This window comes from Ascaphus truei, chromosome 1 (assembly GCF_040206685.1).
Source record: "Ascaphus truei isolate aAscTru1 chromosome 1, aAscTru1.hap1, whole genome shotgun sequence".
Lineage (NCBI taxonomy): Eukaryota > Metazoa > Chordata > Amphibia > Anura > Ascaphidae > Ascaphus > Ascaphus truei.
Genome location: NC_134483.1, coordinates 500,623,180 through 500,645,655, shown reverse-complemented (window position 1 = coordinate 500,645,655; position 22,476 = coordinate 500,623,180). Strand labels below are relative to the sequence as shown.

General features: G+C 44.7%; 1 protein-coding gene across 7 annotated transcripts in view; it reads right to left on the bottom strand.

Moving 5' to 3' along the window:
• The window catches only part of SLC2A9 (solute carrier family 2 member 9), a 311,113-nt gene extending 289,814 nt beyond the window's left edge, over positions 1-21,299 (bottom strand). For 2 of the 7 annotated variants that reach the window (XM_075569353.1, XM_075569343.1), the window contains exon 1: positions 21,180-21,299. The gene's annotated coding sequence lies outside the window, so the exon portion shown is untranslated. The remainder of the gene's footprint in view (positions 1-21,179) is intronic. The other 5 variants (XM_075569350.1, XM_075569340.1, XM_075569357.1 and 2 more) reach the window with 5 other exon arrangements.
• Between the last annotated feature and the right edge of the window lie 1,177 nt (positions 21,300-22,476).

The following is a 22,476-nucleotide window of genomic DNA, read 5'->3' as shown; positions in this document are numbered from 1 at the left end:
ATAGTTATGTGTCATCAGCATAAAGATAATAGCCAAGTTCAAAGGAGTCAATGAGGTCCCCCAGCAAGAGTGTATATAGAGAAAATAGTAAGGGACCTTTAACCTACACTTACAGTGAGATCCATAGCAGTACAGTGGAGGAGTTGGCAAATGAGACACAGAAGGAGCAGTAAGAGAGGTAAAAAGAGAACCAAGAGAGGGCAGTGCCATGGATGCCAAGATAGTGAAGAATGTGTAAGAGATTAGGGTAGTCAACAGTATTGAAAGCTTAGAAGAGGTCAAAAAATTATCAGAATAGAGCCTTTTCCTTGAGATTTGGCAATATGGAGGTCATTAGCTAACTTTGTGAGTGCGGTTTCTGTCGAGTATACTGTGCCGAGGCCCAATTGGGGTCAAATAGGTTATGGGAGTTCAGAAAGTGAAGCACAGTATGCTAAGACTGAAAAAGTTAAAAGCTGCTGCTCCAGAGACAGTGCCACAGGAAGTTCATGCTTCTGGATCAGGCCCCCTCCAGCATTAAGCCTCAGGCACCGGGGGCAGCCATGGTTGCAGTCCCACAGCTTGCCCTGCTATCAGAGACAATGGGTCTGGTTACATCTGTATTAGGAAAATATCCAAAATCTATTCAGCAGTATGAGGTTAAAGGATTAAAATAGTATGGTGAGGACAGTGTCAGCAAAAACTGAGCAATGTTTAAAGGATTTTAGACCAAAAATAGATTGTGTTAATAGTTCCCAGAGGGATAGCCTAGAAACTCCTGGGTCTCAATCCCAGCACCTCAGTTAAGGAATATATGTTGCTTCTGACTGGAAATTAGCCTACCAGTTGGTTAGTCAGGCCCTATTCTGTTTAGTCAGTCTCCCTAACGTGGAGCAGGCTATTGTGTTTATGGTTTACTTGCCTTAAAGGGACTGTGTACATAACTTTGTTAATTTAAGTAGAAAATTAACCACCAAAATGATTGTAACAGTGCAAGAACAGTTTGTGGATGTTCTACTGATCCTACCTTTAACCACATAGTAGCCAATCGAGAGGTTACATTTAGAAAAAAATAAACAATTGTGTATTAAAATAATATTTTAATCGCAGCAGAGATCTTGATTGTTTACCATGCCACCTTTGGCTACTAACCTGCCCTACTCCTGGCAGTAAGCCTTGGTAGAATCAGGCTGCCAGTAGTCAACATGGGGTTTTCCCACTCCTTGGTGCTGCACTTGATTGACAGTGGGAGGTGGTGACATCAGGCCTGAGCATGTCCAATCATGGGACAGACCTGGTGCCCTCCTCCCAGCTGTACTTAAGGGCAGTGCTGCCCCAAATTTAGTAGTGCCTCTCCCCTCTTGAGGGAGGCAGGGATCACACAGGACTGCCTAGAGCTTGGCCTACTATGTTTCTCTTCCCTTTGGGGGAGAGTGAGTGATACCCTATACCTCTGGTCCTGCTAGAGGGCCAGGGAAGAGCTAGGACTGCTACGGGTGCCCTTGGCCTGTAGTGAAGGTCCAGGGACCATCCTTTAGTGAGTAGCTGACAGTTTCTGCATTGGGCAGAACCTTGCCGTGTACTGTGCTGTACAGAGTGAAACAATAAACCGTTCCTGTTATTATACCACCTGCCTAGTGTGTGATCTTACTGGGGGGAGAGGGGATAGTTCTACTGTGGGAGATCGCATCCATTCATCTTGGAGCTTACAACAGATGGAGGCGTGGCACTGATAGAGAACCATGTGGGTAATGTACCCCAGAAACCTGATCCTGTGTCCCCACAATCATAGGCGGACGACTCAGCCCTCCTGTTACCAGCAGGTATCATCCACCACAAATGTAGTAATGGCCAAACCTCCCACTGGGTGGGGGAAACACTGTTACAATTGAAAGAAAAATTATATTGTCAGTGTTACTATTTTATCATTTGTCAAGCTGAAATGTATATAATTAAACTAGTCACCTATAATGTAATTTCAGGTCCCTCCTGCAGTGAAGGGATTATAGAAATTGTAATATGTGCTCCATAAAGAACCTTCTGTATAATGGTCTGATCTATATTTGAAACATTTCTGAAAAATTATGCAGCAATAATGAAGATCTTTATCTAGATAAAGAGATTTATCTCTTTGTCTCCCAGAGATAGGGTGTTGTAAGGAATCCACACCTCGGTTTACTGCTTTCCTTGCCTTACAGACCTGTGCAGTCCTGGAATACTCCCCATGATATATTCTGCAGCTGTGCAAGCTATTACTGCAGCCCCAGCCTGGGCTCAGTCATTAGAGCAATGCTGTCTCATGCCCCTTTTGCTATTGGGTTGCTGACCTTTAAATACAACTTTCCCACAATGCTTCTCTGCCGAGCATAATCCTTCTTGGATGTTCACTATGTCTTGGCCACCCTGTTGCTGTTTTCATGTTCATGTTCCTTGTTCCTAGTCCATGTTCCTAGCTCCTGGTTCCTGTGCTGAAGCGGTGGATCTCCAGCGTAACTTCAGCTTCCTGTTTCCTGAGGCCTGCTGCCCTTCCCATAGCAGAGGCCTGTCTCTAGTTCCTGGGGCCTGCTGCTCTCTCTCCTATGCAGAGGCCGTATCCTGGTTCCTGTGCTGAAGCGGTGGATCTCCAGCGTAACTTCAGCTTCCTGTTTCCTGAGGTCTTCTGCCCTTCCCATAGCAGAGGCCTGTCTCTAGTTCCTGGGGCCTGCTGCTCTCTCTCCAATGCAGAGGCCGTGTCCTGGTTCCTGTTCTGAAGCGGTGGATCTCCAGCATAACTTTAGCTTCCTGTTTCCTGAGGCCTGCTGCTCTTCCCATAGCAGAGGCCTGTCTCTGGTTCCTGGGGCCTGCTGCTCTCTCTCCATTGCAGAGGATGTGTCCTGGTTCCTGTGCTGAAGCGGTGAATCTCCAGCGTAACTTCAGCTCCCTGTTTCCTGTGGCCTGCTGCTCTTCCCTTAGCAGAGGCCGGTCTACTAGTCCCAAGGTCTGTAGCTCTCTCTCCCTGCACAGGCTCGTTCTGGACTCCTGCGCTGAAGCATTGGGTTACCAGTGCTGCCCGGCGGTGTGCCCACTCAGGCCTGCCTATCCATTCCGGAGATCGGCACCATGGGCCATGGTCGCCGCTCGCGCAGAACCCGCTCCTGTCCTGCAGCTACTATGCTGAAGCGGGACCTTGTTGACTTCCTGTTACCGAAACACCGCTTTGATAACGTTTACCCTGAGTCTTCTATCCTGACCCTGGCTCGTCCACTGACTACGCTGCTCTCTCCAGTCCCGACCCTGTTATGTACGACTACGAACTACGCATTCCGGATCAGTCTGCGCGGTCTAAGGTCAGTGATTATACAACCCCACCTCAGCCCCGCGGTCTGGTCCTGGTTTGTGGCGAGCACAACTGTGACAGGTGTACAGCAATTTACAGTCTCAATACACTCTCCCTCACAGGGTTTAGACATGCTCATAGTGTTAGCTCCGTGGGTTTTATCTTTCTCTTCTCTCTGGGTCTTCTTTCATATGGGCTCAGGCCAAGGCTGTTAGGAGGAATGATAGAAGAGGGTGCCAGGAACTTTTCAATAGCACTCTTTATTGGTTGCACCACATCTTTCCAGCATACATCAGGACAGGTCCCTGCATAGATCTCCCACTACCCCTATGGGTGGGACTGAGGATCTGTTTCCCCCCGTTTTGGGGAAACTCCCTGTCCTTAGGAGGAGTCAGCATTCCTTCTTTAGCCCATGGTTAGGACTGAACACATCTACCCCCTCCGCCCCCTCCTCCCATGGGGGAGGATAGGGCCCCATCCCAACATAGGAATGAACACACAATCCCTAAGGACCCTTGCACTGGTCCCTAGCCCATGGCTAGGACTGGAACTCCATTCTCTAAAATTTCGAGGAACCCACATCTTTATACAGCAGGAGGAGCCAAGCTATTCTGCCCCAGTAACTGGGCAGAATCTACTGCAGCCAGGCCCTCATCCTTGCATGTGATCCCAGCACCTTCCAGGCATGTGTCTGTAAGTTGCTACATTATAGAAACACAAGGGGATGAGATCTCACCAGCTAGTGACTTATTAACCCTAGAGATGACTGCTATTACCAGGATTTATATGCCAGGCTATGGAAATATAGCAGGGTGCTACAACTAAGTATAAAGGACATGATATATTTGGTTCATAATCGTGAGAAGTGTAACATTAGCACAATTTGAATCCAAATCAATTAATTCAAATAATGCAACACACTCTTTGAGCATATTACGCAAATACACATTCTTTTTTTATATTGGTATATGCAATTATATATTTACGAAGTTCTGTTTTTAATGAGATTAGCCACCAAATATGAAACAACTTACAAAGGTTTGGTATTTTAATTTCAAGTACATACTGAAGACAATCAAGTGTTATCTGTGAATGCACTAGTAAAAATGTCTGCAGATCTGCAAACCATGTAAACTGTACAGCTATATGATTATATGGTAAGTAAATGTAATTTTTCTGCATGTGTTTGGAATGTGAATACTGTTTTTATAGACCATAAGATCATAATTTAAAATGCCAAAATATTTTTTTGTTGTCAAAGTGTAATGATGAAATTTAGCATACTATATTCCATCCATTACCAGACATGTTAAGAAGGAAAAAAAATAGCATTTATAAAAAAATATCTTACTTATACTGGCATAGAGTCATCAAAGTGTGATATGGAAAAGGAATTGTAGTATCGCAAAAAAATGTTTTTTTTTTTAAAGGTGTATTGCTAAATGTCTGGGCCAGCACCAAATAGAGTACATATCCGATTACCAAAAAGTACCTATTCTGTGCAACTATATAGAGTTAAACTCCTCTTCAAGGTCATGCACAAAACAAGATGATCTTCTGTTGTCAACACATTTACTGCATTAGGACAGATTATCAATACAAAAGATCTTTGCATGCACTAATTGAAGTTGGTGAAAAAACAATGATTTCCCAGGCTGCAATATCTACCGACCGTATTAGATACAAAAACAAACTTTCTTGCTGTTGCAGCTTCAGTCACAGTATATATAGGCCACGCTTGAACTCTGAGTTTACAACTCACAATCTAGGAGTAGCCATAATAATAGGCTAAGCTATTACCTAAAATAACAAATAGATGTATTTAATGGCCATTTTATATATAAATATATATAAATATATATATATTGGTGTAAAATTGCATATCAGGGTCATTACTGGGTGTTTGTGGTGCATACCTGCTGGTAACAAGAGGGCTGAGTCGGCCGCGTAACCTTGGGACACAGGAACAGGCTTCTGGTGTCCATACCCCACGTAATACTTAGCAGTGCAGCGCCTCCGTCTGCCGTAGGCTCCAGGGATATGGAGGCGATCTCCCACGGTAGAACTGTAACTCTCCCCCCAATTAGATCACACACCAGGCAGGAGGTATATTGCAAAACAGGAACATGTTTATTACTACTCTTATTGAAGTAATACAGGTACTCAGTAGTTACCTGCTGGATCACAGTCTCTTCTCTCAGATATCACCGGAGATAGTCCCTGGACAGTCACTACGGGCCTAGGGCACCCGCAGCTGTCCTAGCTCTTCCCCACCTCCCTAGCAGAGGCAGAGGTATAGTCAATCTACTCCTCCTCAGAGGGAAGAGCACATGGAAAGGCCCCAATCTCAGGCTCCCAGTTGTGACCTGCCTTCCTCATGGGGAAGGATAACCCCCTAACTTTAGGGCAGTCCTGCCTTAAGTACAGCCAGAGGGTGGGCATCCCGTTGGCCCAGCCACAACAGGATATGCCACCCCCTGCTGTCACTCAAGCGCAGCACCAAAGGATGAAGGGGGAAAACCCCATGATAACTACTGGCAGACCTGTGAATACCAGGGTTTACTGCCAGCCCATTGGGTAGATTTAGTAGCCAGGGGGTACCCCGCTACATATATACACAAGATAGCCTAAACCAAAATAGAATAGGTGATAAAACAGTACTGTACATATTACATATTTAAGAGCTACTAAGTGGTTAAATTATCTAACACTACTGTAGGTGAATGAGGGTGAGAACCGACGCCACAGCAGTTAGTCTGACTAACTGCTGTGGCGCCGGTTCTCACCCTCATTCACCTGCTTACCTTATTCGGACGCACGCAATGGAACACGAGCCAAGGAGGGCTGGGATCCAGGACGGATGAGCTGACAGGGGTAAGCATTGTGCCCCTGAGCCCCGACCCCCATTGTGATCCCCCTGCGCCCTCCCGGCACTGTTCCACTTTGTCAGTTCACTGACACTTTAGGGTGTCAGTTTCTGCAGCTGTATGCCAGAGCGTATGACAGATTTGGATTTCAATGACCTAACACTACCCTACCTACCGCCCTTGGCTATCGAAGACCGTGCCACCTTTATTTGCATTTGTTCAGTGGGGGCTCCAGCCCCGCATATGAGGTCTGTATTCACTATGGAATGGAGTAAGAGTAAATGTTTTATTTCAGGCTGCCATTAAGTGCCAATTTGGCTACCTAGGCTCTTATCAAGAGGGCCTACTGTAGGTAGCCATGCTAACGCTCAATGGGTTAATGTTAAACATAATATGTTTATTGAGGTTTATATATAATATTGTACAGTATAAGCTAATGAAGGTTTTATGTAATGTTTGATTTATGTATTGAACTTACTGTATAGTGGTCAAAACCTTATTAGCCACGTTGGGCTATTGGCCATTAATATTGAGGGAGGTGATGTTTGTAGGGGGAGTGTGGTGCTTTACAAGCCATAGCGGGAGGTGTGTTATGGAGTAGCACTGCTTAGTAAATATGGCCCTATATATTTAAAAACAACAAGTTGGTATGGTGGTAGGATGCATTTCTACAAATAAATTCCCGGCTATTATAAACATGAATAGCCATAGAGGAAATTTTAAACTAAGATGGAGGGGGGATGGGAATAAACAGATAACAAACTAAATAGAATAGATAGGGATGGGGAAATAGCTAGGGGTTATGGAGGTAGAATGGGGGCAAGTGCAAGTTTGGCAAGCAGGGAGACACCCATAGTAAATAGTTATAATACTAAACGATAATACTAGAAAACTTCTAAAGACTAAACCCAATTGGCGCAGAAAGGAAGGAGCAGATAACACAATAGTACAGACTGGAAAAAAAAAACTTAAATGCATCCTTGCTAATGCAAGAAGCCTAACAGATAAAATGCGAGAGCTTGAATTGATAGCTACAAAGGAGCAGTATGATAGCATAGGCATTACTGAAACATGGTGGGATCGAAACTCATTACTGGTCAGGTAATTTAGAGGGCTATTCCCTTTTTTGGAGGGATCTAGCAAATAGAAGAGGAGGAGTATGTTTATATGTTAAACCAGATCTAAAACCTATTATAAGGGAAGTTGTGTATGAAGGGAATGATGAAAATGTAGAGACCTTGTGGATAGAAGTTAGCAGTGGAGGCAAAAGTATAAAGAAAATGTTTGTAGGGATGTGCTTTAAACCACCAAATATCTGTGAGATTGAGGAAGCCAAAATACTTTTGAAAATGGAGAAGGAATCAAAACTAGGTCATGTTTGCATAATGGGTGATTTCAATTATCCAGACATAGACTGAGGCAATGAGATTAGCATTACAATGAAAGGAAACAGGTTTTTGGGGGTGCTTAAAGACAATTATATGACCAAAATTATTGAGGAACCAACCAGGAGAGGGGCCATTCTGGATTTGGTAATATCATACAATATAGATGTAATTGCCAATTATAAATTCAAACATTAGCCAGCTAGCTTAACTAAAGTAAATATAAAACGTTCTACTTATCCCTGCCATCATGAAGGGCATCCTCATCAGCATACTGCAGGTCCATGTCCTCCGTAGCCAGAAAGAGTACATAAAAAATACAATCTACTGGCCCCCAACCCCTTAATCCCCTTAGTGAATCACCTTAGATTAATTACCTGCTATAGTAATTAAGGGGTTAACCTCCATCCCAAGCTACCCATCCGGGAGGCCTAACCACCCACCCGGGATGCACTTTACCCACCTTGTACCCATTGATGATCATATCCATATAATATGGGCATGATAAGCCACTATAGCAGTCAATGGTAAACCTAATAAAAATAATTAAGGCCAAAAATACACAATAATAAAAGAAATACACAAGCACCTAAACAGCCCAACAAAAAAGAGCTAAAAATCCTCAACTACACATCAATTACATTAATCTATCAGTAAAACAGCAAAATAATTACAATTATGTTATTCCAAAACATAAGAATACAAATAAATAAACACCTATCCAACCAATCGATTAAAGAAATAAAACCACTAGACAACCAATCAATTCAATAAATAAAAGCACTAGCCAACCAATCAATTAAAGAAATAAAACCACTTGCCAACAAAACAGATTAATTTAAAACGCTACCCAATCCTAAAATTTACTAAAAACAAGCCATCCAAATTCAAAACAATTTAATCCAAACAATAAACAGAAATCGAAAAAATAACAATCAATTCTAAACAAGCATTTGCCAAAAAATGCATTGGCTGTCAGTGTATTTATCTGTACCTTAAATGGGCACAGATTAATACATTATCAGTCAATGGGCAATCACAAACATAAAAATAAATAAATACAATGAAAAAACCTGAAAAAATACAATAACATACATTCAATATTTATCTTAACTTTAGAAGTCTTCACCCTCCAAAGCCCGGCATATCTGGAAGCTCTCGACCCGTGATGTCATCACCGGCAATCCATCTCCATCCTCCTTGAAGATCAGAATCAGGAACTAAAATCTTCATTATTTTATCTCCTCACGTTGTCTTCTATCTTCTTCTGTAATTATTTTCTTCTTTTCCTCCATCTACTATCTTCTTTCTTTCAATCCAATAGAGCCCCATGGTAAATCCACAACGGCAGTTGTCTCGTCGTCTGCTTGAGCTAAAATGAGACGGAACAGGCCTTATATAGGTCCTGTGATGTCACATTTTAGGTTCAGATGGTAAAGCTCCAATCCGATTGGACGCTGGATCATGTGCCCGCCTCTTTTTTTTGTAATGGATGTGACATCATCTCCAATGGAGGTACATCACATCCTTAAAACCACATGTCTCATATCACATGGTATTACACCCAATGGGACTGAAGATAATCCCATTGGTTCATGTACCATGTGATATGTTAAATTAGTTTAAAGGATGTGAAAACTAACAATTGGTTAACTGAGGAAGAAGTTCATAAGCGGCTTGATAAAATTAAAGTAAATAAGGCACCTGGCCCTAATGGCATACATCTAAGAGTTCAGTAATAGCCAAAACATTACATTTAATACTCAAGGACTCCATTTCCACAGGCTCAGTACCACAAGATTTGCATAAAGAAGACGTGGTGCCTATATTTAAAAAGGTAGCTAGATCACAACCGGGGAATTACAGACCTGTAAGCCTGACTTCAAAAGTAGGGAAGCTACTGAAAGGATATATTCAGGAATACCTAATGGAAAACAAGATTATTAGTAATAGTCAGCATGGATTTCTGAAGGATATATCATGCCAAGCTAGCCTTATTTGTTTCTTTGAGGAGGTAAGTATGAATTTAGACCAGGGTAATGCAGTTGATATGGTCTACTTAGATTTTGCAAAGGCGTTTGATACGGTTACTCACAAGAGGGTAATGTACAAAATAAAGCAAATTAGACTCAGTAAAAATATATGCACCTGGATTGAAAACTGGTTGAATGACAGACAACAGTGGGTTGTCATAAATGGAACTTTTTCTGGTTGGCTAAAGTTGTAAGTGGAGTACCTCAGGGATCGGTACTGGGACCCCAGCTTTTTAACTTGTTTATTAATGACCTTGAGGTTGGCATCGAGAGCAAAATGTCTATCTTTGCTGATGATACTAAATTATGTATGGTAGTAGAATCAGAGCAGGATGTAATTTCTCCCCTGAAGGACTTGGAGAGACTGGAAACCTGGGCAGGTAAATGGCAGATGAGGTTTAATACAGATACATGTACGGTTGTGCATTTAGGGAGCAAGAATAAAGCAAGAATAAACAGGCAACTTACAAATTAAATGGGGATTAATTAGGGGAATCCTTGATTTAGGAGTGCTTGAAGACAACAGGCTTAGCAATAGTGTCCAAAGTCATGCAGTAGCTGCAAAAGCAAACAAGATCTTATCTTGCATTAAACGGACAATGGATGGAAGGAAAGTAAACATAATTATGCCCCTTTATAAAGCAATAGTAAGACCACACTTGTATATGGAGGACATGGAGGACAATTTTGGACACCACTCCTTAGACAAAAGACATTATGGAACTAGAGAGTGCAGAGAAGAGCCAGAAAATGAATAAAGGGGATGGACAATCTAACTTATCAGGAGAGGCTACTGTAGCTAAATTAGATTTATTTACATTTAAAAAAAGCTGTGTCTAAGTGGGGAAATGATAACTATATACAAATATATTTGTGGACAGTACAATAAGCTTTCATAAGAACTATTAATCCAAAGGGCAGTACAAAGGACACAGGGTCATCCCATAAGGTTGGAGGAAATGAGATTTCACCAGCAACAAAGGAAAGGGTTATTTACAGTAAAGGCATTTAAAATGTGGAATTCATTATCCATGGACACTGTCATGGCAGATACAATAGATTTGTTCAAAAAAAGGTTAGACATCTTTTTAGAAAGGAAAGGTATAAAAGGATATACTAAATAAGTAAACATGGGAAGGATGTTGATCCAGGGAGTAATCTGATTGCCAATTCTTGGAGTCAGGAAGGAATTTATTTTTCCCCTTGTGAGATACTATGTCATTGGATATGTCACTAGGGTTTTGTTTGTTTGCCTTCCTCTGGATCAATATACTGTAAGTATGGATGTAGGATAAAGTATCGTATCTGTTGTCTAAATTTAGCACAGGTTGAACTTGATGGACGCATGTCTTTTTTCAACCTCATCTACTATGTAACTATGTAACCATACTGTATGTCTTTCTACGGATCATGTTCCAAAGAGCACTCATACAAAACAAAGAGTAAATGAGCACAATGGTGCTGTTTGAGGGGATGGCATAAATCCAGGACTCAGTCATCAATGGTGGTACCCTGCCCAGGGAGGATATGGAGGCAGCATATAAAAAGCAAGAGGAAGCAGATCAATAATATATACCTGATTCTCATAAGCAAATGTGTGCACTCTAGTGCTGCCTCATCTGTCCTTTTCTGTATTTCCACCTCCCTCACTCTGTGTCCTTTTCTGTATTTTCACCTATTCTGGGCATGCTGCCAATGAGGTGGGTTGAGACAAGTATGTGTATATCAAGCCTCCTACAGAAACCTGCAGCTGTCCTCCACCCACCCTCTTTAGAGAACTGAGCCCAGTAAAAATGAATGCCCCAACCTCTCCAATGTATCATGTTTTATTACAAATCAAATCTATTATCACATAATCATGTAGATAAGACAATGTTTTAAACACTGATTATTTTTTTTTGTGAACTGCCACTTCACAAGACTGACTACTGCAGATGTTATTCAAGTACAAAGGTTGTCTGTCTTCATTCATACATTTGCTGTTTAACTCTTTTTTCTTCCCTGAAGATGTTACAGGCATTTGTAGAGAGCCGCATTGAAAGAAACACAGACAAGCTTTAGCTAAGACATTGTAATTTTTAAAACAAAACATTCATCAAGATGGATCAGTCATCAAAAATGCACCATTAATGAAATATGCACAAACGTATATGAGTGCAGTCACTTTATATTACACGTTTTAATTGTTTGTGGGACATCCATTGTTAAAAAAATAAACGTAGTTTAAAAGAAATTACAACCAGACAAAATTGATGGTGCCTGTTTAAGTTTTTGCTTCAACATTTGGACCCTGATAAATAGCCTACAAATTAAGTAGGTGTTTGGAAGATTGTTTAGCTCATGAGTTGTACAATCTCTTACGATAAGTAAAACAATATATACATGAACTCACCATTAGGACAGCTTTGAATCACCCTTTTCTACAGAAGGGATCAGAAGAGACTATACAGTACACACTTTTTTTTTGTCTTTTATAGCATTTATGAAATAGCACAGTAATTCACATCACATGGTTACACATAATAACATTATAATAGTAAATGATGCACCATAGGGCATTTAATTTGCTTTTATTGGCACCATGAGTACTTCCTTTATTGTATCTCTGGACTCTGATCCCTTACTACTACAGTATGTTAATCAGACATGCACAGTATGAGGCTCTTTATTCTGAACAAAAATACGTTACTTGCTAGTAGCATATTGCGTACTTAACATCAAATATGAAACAATAATACATATAAATGAATACAAATAATGTTAAAATTAAAAATGATAGAAAATAAAAAAAAGAATAGAAAGGCATGTTTTTTTACGGGGAGGAACCCTTTTATTAAATGATAAACAAGCTTTGTATTTTTTGAGCAACGGTAAAAACATAACACACAAACCTCTAGATTCCCAACTTCCTTATACGTATGGGCGTTTTTATTGAACTGTGAAAGTCAATGGAATGTTCTGTGCGATATTGCCCGATTGGAACTAAAGCAGTTTAATAAATGTGCTGCAATTCAAATATAATTAACCACTCTTGAGTCTTAATTATATTCAACATGCTGCATACAGGCTGTAATATGATGTCATGTCTCCTAATTCAAAACATGAGGTCTTTAGTTTGTCCAAAATGTAATAAAATTAGTGTATCACCAAGACAATTCCCAAAGTGTAGTTCCTATGCTAAGGCTTCACCGTGATCTGCAGCTGTTTTTAGGCACCGGAGGGCATGGCCAAAATGGGTCGGGTGGGTGTGGCCACAACGGGGGGCGTGTGTGTTATTTTCCTCAAACCCGCTTATGATTCTCCAAGAGCACACCTCTCAACTCACCCAAACCTAACTTCCTCAAAAGATAATCAATAGTTTAAGCGCTACAGTATGCCATGAACTGATGTATGTGTAACGGTGTTTCTGAACCAGTCAGACCCATCCAATCTCACATTGGCCCCTGTGGTCTAACCAGTCCCCATTACATGGATGTATGTTGTGGTGCACCTGCTGGCTACAGGACTCCTGAGTCTCCCGCATGATGTTAGTGGGGATATCAGCAAGACAGGCGCTGAGGTAGTGTGCTCTGAGTCCTACCTACATCCAGTGCAGCGCCTCCACCTCATCAGGATCTCTGCGTCCGCAGGGAGATGGTTCTGATGAGGACCTCTTTTGTGGTGCCTCCTTCTGTGCAAGAACTTCACTCTCACACAGCCAGGGTTGGTTGAACACGGGCATCTTTATTTGCATGATAGACAGACTGCCCCTCACAGCGGTCGTCCTAGCTGCTCATTCTTTCGCTTGGCATCCCTTTAGAAGGTTCTTCCCTCCCAATGGAGTTGGATCACCTCTCCCCTCAGGGAGATCACCACCTGTGTCAGGTCCCTGATCACAGTGTAGATACTATTGCCTAGGTCTGACAGCCTTGCTTGCTGCAGACCTCCAGAACTGAATCATACTCTCCAACAACTTGAACTTGAACAACTAACCACTCCTTGAACAACACTAACTTTGGGCAGTGCTGTGTCTTATATAACTTAGTAAATAGCCACACCTCTTATGTCACCAACAGTGGACTCAGAGCATGTTACCACTCCCCTTTAGTACATATGACACCTCACCAGGGTGTGAGGGCAAACCTCCATGATTGATGCTGGCAATCCTGTAAACTTACCAGGTTTACTGCCAGCATGAGAGAGAACTGTATACCATTTTTAAACATGGCTACATTCTCCCCCTGGTGAACCTCAACGACCCGGCTGGGACCTAAATTTGTAGAACCTTCCTCCAGGCAGAACTGCAAAACACATAAGAGTAATCTATTAAAAATACATTATACAGTTCTCTTATTATGATACATCACACAGTGCCTGCTGACCGGCAGAGTACACTGCTCCTAAGGAGAATCCCAACCTACCATCCTAATAATAGTGCCTGGGATCTGACTTCCGCACCTTCCTCCCAGCGATGTCCTTAACAGTAACGCTGTGTTCTCTGGGTAGCCCATTTTCTGGTCTATACTCTACCCGGTGATATGGACGTTACGCCCAATACTCCACACCCTAATCAGCTGAGTGATCCTCTCCTCTGTCTTGTAACCAGCATACCCACCACCTTTAGTCATAATGTACTCCTCGATGGTTTCCCTCAGCCAAGCATCTCTTCCACCCTCGATCTTTTGCATCAAGGGCTCTGGAACATAAGGGTACTCCAACCCATGGGACTTTTTGTACCTAGTGATTATGGCTCTCTCAGCCCTGCTAGACCTAATCAATCTAATATTACATGCCCTGCCTGGCAGCACCCATGACAATGGCTCATCGGGTTCTACGGAGTCCCTGAATCTAGCTGTCCCCTTGGGATCCACTACCCCTGAGTGTATGTCATGCCACCTAAGCCTAAGCTCCTCCAACCGTTCCTCCTCTGTGAACTCCCCTACTCCCCACCAGTAGTCTACCACCCCTTCTTTCCTCAAAATAAATCGGGTGCGATCCAGCCAGGCCTCATACCCCTCAAACAAGGGCGCCCACCACCTGGTCTCTCTCTCCCTGCAGTTCTCTAATACCGCCACTGCACCCTCACTGTCCTCTAGCTCTCCCCCAGATTATATCCCCGAGGTGCCAGTGGATCTGGAGTTCGACCCTAGCCTTTTAGGCCTACTGGTAACACTCGCTGTACTAGTACATTCACTGGAACATGACACTTGTCTCATATACATTCCCCCTCCCGACCCATCATCAGAGGTGAAACACTCGCCACAGTCCAAGTTTTCCCCGGTCCGTTCTTCAGGAGTAGCTCGGGACTCCCCAGACAACCCTTGGCTTGATTGGGACCCAGATGAGGAAGTAACAGGGACAGGGGCTTTAACTATGGCCGGGGGTTGGGCATAGGGGAATGCTGCCGGCATACGCAGGGCTACGACCCGCAACTTCGTGCTACCTTGCCCGGTGCCAGCGGACTGGCCTTCCAGTTCAACCTTTTCTTTGTTCCCAGGCTTCCACAGGGCATGCCAGCTCTTCCCGGACCCAGGCGACCTGGAACAGCTCGTTGGTCGCAAGGACACGGCCATCTTCCACCCGGTTCTGCTGTGTCCGCCAGATGTGACGTCGTCGATCTCACGGGACTCACCGCCGCCATCTTGGGTTGGGCTCCCCACCAGAACCTTTTCCTCCAGAACAACATCCGCCGCTGGAAGTGATGGTCCTGCTCTCCGCTCCGCTCGGGCCTGGGCTAGGCCTTTCTCTGCGATTGCCACCACAGGCGCCTGTGGAGGGTAAGAGTAGGCCTCACCGCTCCTCCGGCTCGGGATGGGATCTTCTCCTCCGTCTGCTCTGCCAGTCACCACGGCCGTGGGACTCCGTCACTCTGTCACTCCAGCTGCCTCCGCACGGGTGACCTTGGCACCTCCAGACTCCTCCGCTGCAACACAGGTAAGGCCGGCTTCATTCACAGCACCGCTGCAGTTGTCCACCGGTAGGCGCATCACCACCATCATCGGGGTCACTTGTTCCTCGTCCGAGGAGCCAAACTCCGACTCGGGGAGTGGCACTCCTGTCGGGAACCAATGGTGAGGTTCTCGGCTCTCACCTCGCTTGTAGGCCCCTTTTTCTTCAGGATTCGTCTTGATCATTAGGAGCGATCCCCATACTCCGGGATGGACAGGCTCTTTCCGAACCGCGCACGGGTTTCAACCGTCAGCATGGCTGTGTCCGCTCCCGCCTTCACGGCTTGTCCGGGCACGAAGGACTGCACGGCCCATGGGTAGTGGATGCCACATTGGGGGCACCTGACCATTGTGCTGACCACACCACCCGGCAGCCGACACTGCATGCATAAGCACTTAATTGTCTATTTACCACCCACCGTTAGCACCAGGAAGCCTCCCGGTGCAGAGTAGGGGTGCGCGGAGATGTCCATTTCTTTCTCGGCTTTGCTGGCCATGCTGATAACAGGAAACACTTTTTGTAGTGGTCTTTCCTGTTCACCAGCTCCTCGTAACTGAAGTGCAGGTGTTGGTTTAATAACTCCTCCCTCTGCCAGCTCCACTCTCATTTGGCCCAACTGGAAGTCACTCCCCCTGGTAGATATTAGGGGAGTGTCCCACAGATTCACTGGGTGCCCCATCACTGGCTCTGAGCCTGTCACCGTCCATGAGGGCGCGGCCAAAGCTTTCGAGCTATACCCCCCAGCAGGGTGAGGTTCTCTCTTTGGTGCCAATCCCGGCCAACTGTCTGCAACTTTTGCAGAATTATCTGCACTCGGCCCACGCGGTCTCCCAGGGAAGCGGGAGCCGCCATCTTGGTTTGCACGGCCGTTTACAATAGCAATTGAGGTAGATCTTTGCATGGGAATCGCCGTCTGGCAATCAGGGTCTCCGTTTCCACCCATAACCACAATGTCCTCAACACTGTCCTCCAGGGTAGCACCCCTTGATCCTAAGCAGGACCAAAACAGCGTGGCCACTGCCTTAGCGCCATTCCACAGCATGCTGGCAAAAGTTAATTCTGCAGCGTGCTCTTCAGTGGAACGCACACCACGTGCGTTCCCTCCATCTGCCTCCGTCCGCCATAATGGACTCACCGCGCCGCGCGGAGCTTCCCTTCTTGTGATCGCCATCTTTTCACTGTAGTAGTTCATACTGCACATTGAGCCCCTCTCTGCGGGGCAGCTGCCATACCGATGCAATAAAGAATGCCACGATGCACCACCTACGTATACCTAATGTATGTCTGACTCATGTTGCACTACCTCAGGCTAGGCTCACTACCTCAGGCTAGGCTCACTCTCTCAGTGTATGCTGTGTCCACCTCCCTCCAGTCTGTGCTCTGCGGTAAGTGGTCTGGAACTGGCTAGAGTACTCTGGCTTCTCCATGCAGTACTAGGGCGTCTACCTACTGTTGGCCCCCCACGAGTGCAGGTCCTCTCTAGAATTCCTGACCAAGTTAACAGGCTATTCTCATGAGCATGGCATCCCACAACTAGCTGCCTCAAGGTGACTAGAAAAGCTATAGCCCTGTCTCCAGACCCACTTAATTCCTCTCAGGATCCTAGGTCGTCCCTGTGAGCTGACAATCCATCAGGCCCCCTGACTACCCCTAGGCTCCGTCCCAAACACAGCACTGACTGGCAGCATACACGCTCCCTGTTTCCTAGTGTGCCTAGCAAAAGCCTGTCCTGTTGATGCAGATATCAGCAGCTCGCCTCCAAATGTAACGGTGTTTCTGAACCAGTCGGACCCATCCAATCTCACATTGGCCCCTGTGGTCTAACCAGTCCCCATTACATGGATGTATGTTGTGGTGCACCTGAGTCTCCCGCATGATGTTAGTGGGGATATCAGCAAGACAGGCGCTAAGGTAGTGTGCTCTGAGTACTACCTACATCCAGTGCAGCGCCTCCACCTCATCAGGATCTCTGTGTCCGCAGGGAGATGGTTCTGATGAGGACCTCTTTTGTGGTGCCTCATTCTGTACAAGAACTTCACTCTCACACAGCCAGGGTTGTTTGAACACGGGCATCTTTATTTGCATGATAGACAGACTGCCCCTCACAGTGGTCGTCCTAGCCGCTCATTCTTTCGCTTGGCATCCTTTAGAAGGTTCTTCCCTCCCAATGGAGTTGGATCACCTCTCCCCGCAGGGAGATCACCACCTGTGTCAGGTCCCTGATCACAGTGTAGATACTATTGCCTAGGTCTGACAGCCTTTCTTGCTGCAGACCTCCAGAACTGAATCATACTCTCCAACAACTTGAACTTGAACAACTAACCACTCTTTGAACAACACTAACTTTGGGCATTGCTGTGTCTTATATAACTTAGGAAATAGCCACACCTCTTATGTCACTAACAGTGGACTCAGAGCATGTTACCACTCCCCTTGAGTACATATGACACCTCATCAGGGTGTGAGGGCAAACCTCCATGATTGATGCAGGCAATCCTGTATACTTACCAGGTTTACTGCCAGCATGAGAGAGAACTGTATACCATTTTTAAACATGGCTACATATGCATGGAAAATCAAAAGGGAACTTGGACAATATGGATCAACCCCCTGCTGGCGGTCTCCCCTCTTCATTGGCTCCCTGTCGCACCACATGCCGTGTCGTCGCACGGGAATACCATCCTGTTGTAGCCCCTGCTGGCTGACGTGTCACACTACACAGTGAGCCAGGGAGCGAGGAGGGACCCGGGACAGCCAGGAAGAAGGTAAGGAGCTGATGGGAGGCGCAAACCCTGGTTACAACTCCTAGTGAACTTGGGCAAGTCATTTTATCTCCCTCTGCCTCAGGCACCTAAACATAGATTGTCAGGTCATCTGGGCAGTGACTGTGTCTGTAGCAATTATATGTGCTGCATACCATACACTATACTGTATTTGTGCAGCACTTTGAGTTGGGAGAAAAGTGCTATATGAAATAAAGATATCATTAAATACATTTGTACAATGTCCAATGAGCTGAACGTCCCCATGTTTCTCTGTTTAATATGTATGGGAAATAACTCGCAGACTTCAACACTATGAAAACACGTCCTAGATTTGATGTACTGTAACCCAGTCCCCTGTGACTACTGATTTCCTGGCCTTATAACATTGTAAGTCCCCTTTAGTACGTGGGCACTGTTAGCAGTAGACTATGCTGGATATGTTACATTGTTCAGTGTGCATTCAATAAAGTTCAGGGTTAGCCTGCTATGTTAAGGGGGGGTCTATGACAGAGTTTAGGCCGGCTTACTAGCCACTCCCCAGGGAAGGAGGGGGGGGGGCTTCTCCTCTGTGGTGTAGAGTAGGGTTGGTGGGGGTAGTTCTTCTGGGATAGACTTCAGAGTGTGCAGACCCAGAAGAGTTTGTCCTGCTGGAGGTGTATACGGAGGGCTAGCCCCAAAAGTGGACGGAGTACTAAGAAGATAATGGCTAAGGCCTCAAATATGGGTACTATGCCAATCTAGTGTTCCAGTGTAACCTATATGTGCTGTGTTAAATAAACCTCTATTATACCAGCACCTGGCGTAGTATAGGAAGCATTGCTAGTAATCAAAAAAGAAGTGTCCATGAGGTTCATCCTGAAGCCTCAGAATCCTTTTGGACTGGAGGCGCTGTCACTTAAGGAAACACCGTGAGCATGTCCTGATGTCCTCCCCAGAACATCGCGGAGATCTCCAGCCTCTTGTTTACCACTCAGGAATGAACCACAAACCACAGAACACACCCGTAGCAACACCATTTCACAGAGGGTGGGGGAAAAAGGGCTATAGTATGTTTAGGTGTCATCATTTCCCTTGATCAAGGCCGCATACAGATTTCCTGGGATCCAGGACTAGACTGGGGTCCCCCGATTTCACACTTCATGAGCCCCCCATTTCACACCTCGTGAGCCCCTCTACTTCCCTCCCTATTCCCATGTATTTCTCTCCCCTTCATCTCACCTCTCACTCTCCCCCCTCCATCAATTACCCTACTCTCACTCAATCTTTGCCCCCTGCCTCACATGTATTTCTCTCCCCGCGTCTCACCCTTACTCCCTCTTTTCCCCACTCACTCCCTCTCTCGTCTCACTCTCCACCCCCTCTGTCAATTACCCCTGCTCTCACTCAATCCCCCTCTTCATACTCTCCCCATCACACAATCTCCCTCACAAAATATATACCAAAAAAACCCACCCCAATACAAAAAACTTCCCACCCCCAAATACATACAAACTACAGATAAATCCCCACCCCTCAAATATATACAACCCCCCCCCAAATACATACAAAAAAAACACCTCCCCAATTCATATAACCCACCCCCTGCCAATACATATCTCCTCAATAATTTATTTTAAACACTCATATATAAACACCCTGAAATACATATAAAAAAAAAACAAATATATTACATATAAAACACCAATTACATATAAAAAAAACCCCAAATACATATTTTAAAAAATACATATAAAAACAAATACATACTGTATGTAGCCATGCATAACTATGGCCTGCAGATGTCTCCCTTGCTGGCAGCAAAACCTGGTAAGTTACAGGAATGCAGCAGTAATCATGGAGGTTTGCCCTCACACCCTGGTGAGGTGCCCTATGTATGGATGGGAGTGGCTACATGCTCTGAGTCCACAGTTAGTGACCTCAGAGATGTGCCTGCCTCCTGAGGTATATAAGGCACCGCACTGCCCAAAGTTAGTGTTGATGCTGCAAGGTGGAGTGTGAAGCAGCAAGTTCGGAGGAGAGTGTAACAATGGTAGAGGTGGAGTCAATGTGCCCACTAGTGCAGTAACTAGTGGCACGGTGCTATATCCAGCCAGAGAATGCCAACTGTGTCCAGGGACCTGGCACAGGGGTGATCTCCCTGCGAGGGAGAGGGGATCCCACTCCATTGGGAGGGCGTACCTTTTAAATTGGAGCACGGAGAGATGTGCGGCTGCTGACTGTGAGGGGCAGCTGGCCCATACCACCTCTTCAATAAAGATGGCTTGTGCCACGAGAACCCCCAGGTGTGAGTCTGAAATTACTCTCCAGGGGCAATCACCACCAAGAAGGAGTACTTCATCAGGACCATCTCCCTGCGGACGCATAGATCCTGATGAGGTGGAGGCGCTGCACATGATATAGGTAGGACTCGCACCCACTACCTCAACTGCCTGTCTGGATTGTCAATCCCCAAACACCATCATGCGGGAGACTCAGGAGTCCTGTTGCCAACAGGTGCACCACCAGACACGACATGTAATGGGGGCTGGTTAGACCACACAAGCCAATATCAGACAAGTAGGGAATACCCGTTACACATATAAAAAACAAAAAATATAAAACCCCAAATACATATATAAAACCCAAAATACATATATAAAACCTCAAATACATATAAAAAAACAAATAAATACATATATAAAACCCCAAATAGATATATAAAAAACCTCAAATACATATAAAAAAATACATATAAAAAAACAAATAAATACATATAAAAAAAACGCCAATTACATATAAACAAAACAATACCTATACCACCCCCCCCCCCCATAATATAAAAAAAATACATATAAAAAACCGAAACACATATAAAAAAAGTGCAAATACATATAAAAATACATTTAAAAATATATATTCAGACTTACCTTGGGGCTGGTCTCAGGTGTCAGACCTCTGGCTGGGCCTGGTGGCTGCGGGGGGTCCGGCTGCCGGTCCTCTAGTTGCCACTTTGGCCCGGCTCTACCCCAACTGCGGGCCTCCCGCCTCATTGACTGTCCCACGCTGAACTTGTGGTGTGTACCAAGCCCTCCGACGTCAGAATGCACCGGAAGTACAGTAAGCTGGGCTTAGCTTCCCGGTGCGCACCGGTATGGGAGGGAGGCTCGGTGACACGCTGATGTCAGAAGCATGGGACAGTCAGGGTGGAGGGAGGCCCAAAACTGGGGAGAGCCAGGGCCAGGTGGCAACGAGGGGTCAGGTCCAACTGCTCTGTCCAGCTGCCGTGCTCCCCCACAACCACCGGGCCCACGACACTTGTCCCCCCTGTCGGCGGCCTTGCCCTTGATCACAGATGTGCAGCCAGGGTCTCATCTGTAAGAAGAACACAAGTGTTTTTTGGAAATTGGAACAAATTGAATTTCATAATGACATCTAAAAAATCTGCAAGATCACTTAGTACAAAGTCATTCTGTGTACAAGGGAAAATGTCCTTTAAAGCAGAAGATGCCCCTGTTCAATCATTTTTAATCCTCCCCTTTTATTTTTTACCAGGATGGTAACCACATGTTCTACAGAGCTGAAAACGCTCTGGGGACTACTTTGTTCCTGAGATATTTACTAGTAAAGTAGCAAGTTCCAGTCCTTGGAGGGGAAACAAAATGGCATTTTTCAAATCTTCTGCATGACGTGGCTCCTTATTGACCCGCGTGAGATTGGAAACTGAATTAACAAGAAGTACTTGTGTTACTTTTAACGCGGTTTGGCTCTGGGGGATCTCTTCCTTCCTCTCCAGGTACATAACAAAATCCGAGACACCTGTGAAAGTGCCCACACCTACAATTTAGAAATTGTAATTTAGTAATTATTTCACGTGAACTGTAGATGGATGAGGTACTAACACTGCAAGGGAAATAAGAAACTAAATGTAAAAATCATTAAACATATATTAATGGAATTTTAAAAGTCAAATGCTCCAGCACTACCATATCAAGTTAATTGGGAACAATAACAAAGGGCAGAAGGACAGATTGGCCCATATGTGCCAGGCTGTGCCAGAAAAACACAGAATACCTGCTGCCACTGAAAGACACGGTTCCATTCAAGTGAAAGGTTTTTTTTTTTTACTAGAGATGGTCAAATTCATTAAAGTTCTAAGTCGATGGGAAAATTTACTTTTTTTGCATTTTCAAATACAGTATGTGCAAATTCATTATTTTTGAATAT